The sequence below is a fragment of the Nansenia antarctica genome (assembly GCF_963989245.1).
Source record: "Nansenia antarctica genome assembly, contig: SCAFFOLD_863, whole genome shotgun sequence".
Taxonomy (NCBI): Eukaryota; Metazoa; Chordata; class Actinopteri; order Argentiniformes; family Microstomatidae; genus Nansenia; species Nansenia antarctica.
In genome coordinates this window covers 7,501-15,000 of record NW_027662326.1, presented here as the reverse complement: position 1 = coordinate 15,000, position 7,500 = coordinate 7,501, and the positions used below count along the sequence as shown (strand labels likewise).

The 7,500-nt window shown below is 46.3% G+C and overlaps 1 pseudogene across 1 annotated transcript in view; it reads left to right on the top strand.

The window, feature by feature from the left end:
• LOC308175711 (ephrin type-A receptor 8-like) overlaps window positions 1-7,500 on the top strand; it is a 16,100-nt pseudogene that overhangs the window by 1,155 nt on the left and 7,445 nt on the right. Inside the window, exon 3 of the transcript in view lies at window positions 4,534-4,658. The product of the transcript in view is annotated as an ephrin type-A receptor 8-like (transcript). The remainder of the gene's footprint in view (window positions 1-4,533; window positions 4,659-7,500) is intronic.

Below are 7,500 nucleotides of genomic sequence, written 5' to 3'. Positions count from 1 at the left end.
CCTAACCGTAACATACCCCGTAAGTACCACCGTTAAGTACAAGTTACAGTAAAAGTTACCCCTAACCTACCCGTAACCACCCCTAACGTAACCAGTTACCCTAACAGTTCCTAACCGTACCCCTAACCTACCCCTAACCGTTCCTACCCTACCCCTAACCTACCCCTAACCGTAACCCCTAACCGTACCCTAACAAGCTAACCTAACAGTACCCCTAACCACCCCTAACCGTACCCCGTAACGAACCCGTTAACAGTAACCCGTACCAGCTACCACCGCTAACATACCCCTAACCTACCCCTAACCTACCCCTATCAGTACAACGTAACATACCCCGTAACTTACCCCGTAACAGTACCCCTAACCTACCCACTAACAGTACCCCTAAGCCTACCCCTAACCTACCCCTATTACCTACCCCTAACCTTACCCCTAGTACCTACCCCTAACCTACCCCTAACCTACCCCTAACCTACCACCGTACCTAACCTACCCCTAACGTACCCTAAGCTACCCCTAACTACCCCTAACCTACCCCTAACATACCCTAAAGTTCTAAGTCAAGTCTACAACGTTCATGTCCCCTAACGATACCCTACACCCTAACCTCACCGCTAATCCGTAACACATCGCCTAACGTTACCCCTAACAGTACCCCTAACCTACCCCTAACATACCCTAACCACTAACTACCCCTAACCTACCCCTAACCTACCCCTAACCCTAACCCCCTAACATACCCCTAACCTACCCCTAACCTACCCCGTAACCTAAACCCTAACCTACCCCTAACCTACCCCTAACATACCCCTAACCTACCCCTAACTACCCTACTCCCTAACATACCCCTAACCTACCCCTAAGCCTACCTAACAACCCTAACAGTTCCCCTAACCTACCCCTAACCTACCCTAACATACCCTAACAGTACCCCTAACCTACCCCTAACATACCCCTAACATACCCCTAACCAACCCCTAAACATACCCCTAACATACCCCTAACCTACCCTAACAGTACCCTAACAACCCTAACCTACCCCTAACCATACCCCTAACCTACCCAGTACACCCTAACCTTACCCTAACAACCCTAACATACCCAGTCTATCCTAACCCTAACCTACCCGTAACCTACCCCGTACAGTACCAACTTACCCTAACCTACCCCTAACATACCCCTAACATACCCCTAACAGTACCCCTAACATACCCTAACATACATCCTAACCTACCCCTAACATACCCCTCTGTAACGATACCCCGTAACAGCCTAACCTAACGTACCCTAACCTACCCCTAACCTACCCCTTACATACCCCTAACCTACCCCTAACCTACCCCTAACCTACCCCTAACCTACCCCTAACCTACCCCTAACCTACCCCTAACCTACCCCTAACCATACCCCTAACCTACCCCTAACATACCCCTAACCTACCCCTAACCTACCCTAACCTACCCTAACCTACCCCTAACCTACCCCTAACCTACCCCTAACAGTACCCCTAACCCTAACCTACCCCTAACTACCCCTAACCTACCCCTAACCTACCCCTAACCTACCCCTAACCTACCCCTAACCTACCCCTAACCTACCCCTAACCTACCCGTAACCTACCCCTAACCTACCCCTAACCTACCCCTAACATACCCCTAACATACCCCTAACCTACCCCTAACCTACCCCTAACATACCCCTAACATGCCCCTAACCTACCCCTAACATACCCCTAACAACCTAACAACCCTAACATACCCTACCATACCCCTAACCATACCCCTAACATACCCCTAACCTACCCCTAACCTACCCCTAACCTACCCCTAACATACCCCTAACCTACCCCTAACCTACCCCTAACCTACCCTAACATACCCCTAACCTACCCCTAACCTACCCCTAACATACCCCTAACCTACCCCTAACATACCCCTAACCTTACCCCTAACATACCCCTAACCTACCCCTAACATACCCCTTAACCTACCCCTAACATACCCCTAACCTCTACCCCTACCTACCCCTAACCTACCCCTAACCTACCCCTAACCTACCCCTAACATACCCCTAACCTACCCCACCTACCCTAACATACCCCTAAACTACCCCTAACCTACCCCTAACCTACCCCTAACCTACCCCTAACATACCCCTAACATACCCTAACCTACCCTAACATACCCCTAACATACCCCTAACATACCCCTTACATACCTCTAACACCTACCCCTAACCTACCCTAACCTACCCCTAACCTACCCCCTAACCTACCCCCTAACCTACCCCTATCAACCCTAACATACCCCTAACATACCCCTAACATACCCCTAACCTACCCCTAACATACCCCTAACATACCCCTAACATACCCCTAACATACCCCTAACATACCCCTAACCTACCCCTAACCTACCCCTAACATACCCCTAACCTACCCCTAACCTACCCCTAACATACCCCTAACCTACCCCTAACCTACCCCTAACATACCCCTAACATACCTCTAACATACCCCTAACATACCCCTAACATACCCCTAACCTACCCCTAACCTACCCCTAACCTACCCCTAACATACCCCTAACATACCCCTATCCTATACCCTAACATACCCCTAACATACCCCTAACCTACCCCTAACATACCCCTAACCTACCCCTAACATACCCCTATCCTACCCTATCATACCCCTAACCTACCCCTAACCTACCCCTATCCTACCCCTAACATACCCCTAACATACCCCTAACCTACCCCTAACCTACCCCTAACATACCCCTAACCTACCCCTAATCTACCCCTAACCTACCCCCTAACCTACCCCTAACATACCCCTAACTTACCCCTAACCTACCCCTAATCTACCCCTAACCTACCCCTAACCTACCCCTAACATACCCCTAACTTACTCCTAACATACCCCTAACATACCCCTAACATACCCCTAACATACCCCTAACATACCTCTAACATACCCCTAACATACCCCTAACATACCTCTAACATACCCCTAACATACCCCTAACATACCCCTAACATACCCCTAACATACCCCTAACATACCCCTAACATACCCCTAACATACCCCTAACCTACCCCTAACATACCCCTAACCTACCCCTAACATACCCCTAACATACCCCTTACATACCCCTAACATACCCCTAACATACCCCTAACATACCCTAACCTACCCCTAACATACCCCTAACCTACCCCTAACATACCCCTTACATACCCCTAACCTACCCCTAACATACCCCTAACATACCCCTAACATACCCCTAACCTACCCCTAACATACCCCTTACATACCCCTAACCTACCCCTAACATACCCCTAACATACCCCTAACCTACCCCTAACATACCCCTAACCTACCCCTAACCCTGTATAGACCTGTAACACGCTTATAAACGCTTTATAAACACCCTGTATGGACCTGTAACACGCTTATAAACGCTTTATAAATCCTGTTGAAACAATGTATATCTCCTCTCCCCTCTCCTCTCTGTCTCCCCTCTCCTCTCCCCTCTCCTCTCTCTCTCTCTACTCTCCCCTCTCCTCTCTCCCCTCTACTCTCCCCTCTCCTCTCCTCTCTCTCTTCTCCTCTCTCCTCTCCTCTCCCATAAACCCTTTATAAACCCTGTTGAAACAGTGTATATAGAGTCCTTGTTACCCCTATAAAGCCCTATTCAGATGGGATTACTATTATCTGGGGACCTCATGTAATTTAGAAATGACCCCTCAGATGTCTGTGTTTCGTGTGGTGCTTTCACATGGGATAAGAGAAGTGTGTGTTTTAATCTAATGTACCGGTACTGACATTATCCCCCGGATATGATGTCATCATGGCTCTGTGTAACATTCACTTCACGAACAACAAGCTGAACAGGCATTGGTTAGTTCCCATTGGTTAGTTCTCATTGGTTAGTTCTCATTGGTTAGTTCTTATTGGTTAGTTCTCATTGGTTAGTTCTCATTGGTTAGTTCCCATTGGTTAGTTGTCATTGGTTAGTTCCCATTGGTTAGTTCCCATTGGTTAGTTCCCATTGGTTAGTCCTCATTGGTTAGTTCTCATTGGTTAGTTCTCATTGGTTAGTAACATACGTGGCAGAAAAACTCACCCCAAATCAACCGACACGTCGATTCACAGCATCAGTATTACCCCAGGACGTCTGAGTTAAGCACCAGGGTAAAAAAAATTACGGACATGGCCGACTCGCCCAGGATTAAGAACACAGACGACCCCCGTAATTACTACCAATTACCAGAGGTCCCCAGATAATACCTAATCCCCTCCGAATACGGCTTAAAGGCAGCACAGCTTTGACAGGAGCAGAGCGGTGTGTGTGTGTGTGTGTGTGAGCAACTTTGGTTAAGCTTCCCTGCAGTCTAATTGGCTTACTGTCTCTCCTGTCCTGTAACTGTCCGGCGGACGGGAGGTCAGAGGTCACACTGGTCCGTTTGGAACCGGGCCCCTCTCTGGTGTTGACAGGTGTGTGCACTTCCTGTTTCCTGTCTGAGCAGCGCCCTCCCAGGTGATGGCGATCCGCCAGGAGAACGCCAGTCAGAACAGCGTCACGCTGATGTGGCACGAGCCGGCCCAGCCCAACGGAGTCATCCTGGAGTACGACATCAAGTACTACGAGAAGGTACGCTACACACACACACACACACACACACACACACACACAGACACAGACATCCTGGAGTACGACATCAAGTACTACGAGAAGGTACGCACACGCACACACACACACACACACACACACACACACACACCTACACACAGACATCCTGGAGTACGACATCAAGTACTACGCGAAGGTACGCACGCACACACACTAGGGCTGCCACAAACGATTATTTTCATAGTCGACTAGTCACCGATTATTTTAGCGATTAGTCGACTAATCGGATCATAAATTACAGCTTATCGCACAATTACTCAATCGCTCTTATTTAGCTATCATCTTCTAAATCAGCTTCTAAATTTAGCTTGAAGTTGTTGTAGGCATGTGCTAACCAGGCGCGGATCTATGGGTGGGCCTGGGTGGGCCCAGATTGACAGCTGGCCCACCCAGTCAGATTCATAAAAATACATATTTTTTTATTATAAAATATTTTTAAAGTTTAATTTTCACTAACTAACTGTAATGTGAATAGTTTTGTCTTGGAAATGATTACAAGTATGTATTAATACTAATAATATTCAACTTCCTCTCTTACGTTTACATTGCTTCCTCTTTTACGTTTACTCTGATTGTTCAGTTGACCTTGACCAGTTGTTCAGTGTGCGCGCTACGATGGCTAAACAGCTAATATTGTCCCGCTTTCTTAAAAAGCCACGCCTGGAAGTCAGTGAAAATAATGAAAGTTTGGACCAGGCCTTGTCTAAAAATCTTATTTATTCACAATAACAGATGATGACGCCACACGCCGACGTGCGGAGAGTCCGAGACAGCGCTGTAATAGTTCGGTGAAGTATATTATTTATGAGACTTTCCAAGATTAAAACGAAGAGGGAAACATTTGTGTGGAACAACATTGTGTATGCCTTCACTGGATATAATAATATAATACAATAGAAGCACACAACTTTACACAACAATATATGTGTATACACCAGTTTACGTAAATCCCCTAATAAGCAGCGTTAGGTTTTGTAATAAAATGATGGATCACCACAACTGGTCCGAGCCAGGTACATGTATGATTCAACTTGAGCTTTCGGTTTGCACTGGATTGTCAACACCCACAGTTAAAAGCTTGCAAATTATAATACAGGCATTTCTTATTACAATTTCTATACTTGGTCCTCCATAGTTGATGGTTATTGGTTAATTCATTGACTATTGCGTGCGCTTGAATGCCTTGCGTGTGTGTATTATAATAACTTGTTTGGCTGTCCGTTGCATTCTCTGGGTAGACAGGTACTTTATTTATTTTCCGTTCGTTTCATGGTCTGCATAGTGATCTCCTCCAGTCCCTGCGAATATTTTGCGTGTGTGCGTGCGTGCGTGTGTGTGTGTGTTCGTGTGTGTGCATGTGTGTTGGTCGTACCCAAATGTTTCGAGCACCCACGGGCAGAAACATAAATCGGCGCCTATGATCGCGAGCCCGGTTGTGTTCCATCCATCTGGCTGCTCATACATAGGTCTAAAACGTGCGGTGATGAGTTTCACTCAGGCCTACCCAGATTTTTCCAGGCCTACCCATCAGCCACTTTCTGTATCCGCCACTGGTGCTAACTAAAAATAAAGACAATTAAAATTATTGTTCACTCAAAAATAGATATTTTAATGAACTTTGCAGATTTATTTCTGGCATCACTTGCATGTAATGTAATGTAAAGAGTAGTAGAGGGTGCAAACTGCTGAGTAAAATGAGGTAGGCTAGGCACTAGGCAACCAAAAGAATACAAAAACAAAAATAAATACTTGTACAGAGTACAAAAGTTTTGCTTTGCTTCACTCATCTCTGGCATCAAACATACATCTTAAATGTATTGAATAGTGCTGCAAAATAAAACAAGGTAGGCACTAAGGCAACTAAAAAAGAGCAATTATCCACAAAAACAAATGTTTGTAGAGAAAAGGTTTGGTCTCAATCAAATAACATAACAAAGAAAAGTGCAGGAGACTGAGCAAAGAAATTGTTTCTCTCCTGTGTGGACTATTCATTCATAGCGAGGAAAGTCAGCATTTCCACATGTTCTGGAGAGAGGCTTGCTCTCTTTTGAGAGCAGATGTTCCCTGCTGCAGAGAAGATCCTCTCGGATGGGGTGGAGGTTGCAGGGATGCACAGAAAAGATTTTGCCAGCTTTGATAGTGTGGGGAAACGCCCCTAATGTGCGTTATTTTGGCAGGCGAGATGTCAAACTTTTCTACCACCTCCTCCTACAGCACATAACGTAAAATAATGAAAGAAGGCTTTTAACGTAACGATATCGTTAGCCAATAACAAGCTAACTAGCTTACCGAGACGAGCCATCGTCTTCCTCGTCATCTGCCACAACGTGCTTCCTTTTTAGATGCTCGCGCATCATAGACGTGCTGCCATGATAAGCGAGTTCAGCTTTGCAAATTGTATATTTTACATAGTTTTTTTCAACGTTGTGGTTGAAATGCTCCCACACTTTAGAGGTACGAGGACGGGAAGACATTTCTCTGTTTGTTTTTCCGGGGACGTCACGTGTGCCCCGGATGACCGACACTGTGCATGTACATCAAAGACACTGGGAGACGCTAGCCAGTGGCAGCTTCAGGGAAGAAAAAAAAAAAAAAAAAAAACTTATTTCAGCTCCAAAAAAACATGCGACGACGTTGATTACCAAATATGTCGGCGACAGTTTTGGTAATCGACGTCGTCGCGACTAGTCGACTAATCGTGGCAGCCCTAACACACACACCTACACACCCACACACACACACACGCACACACACACACACAGACACACACACACGCACACATCACACAAACACATATACTGCC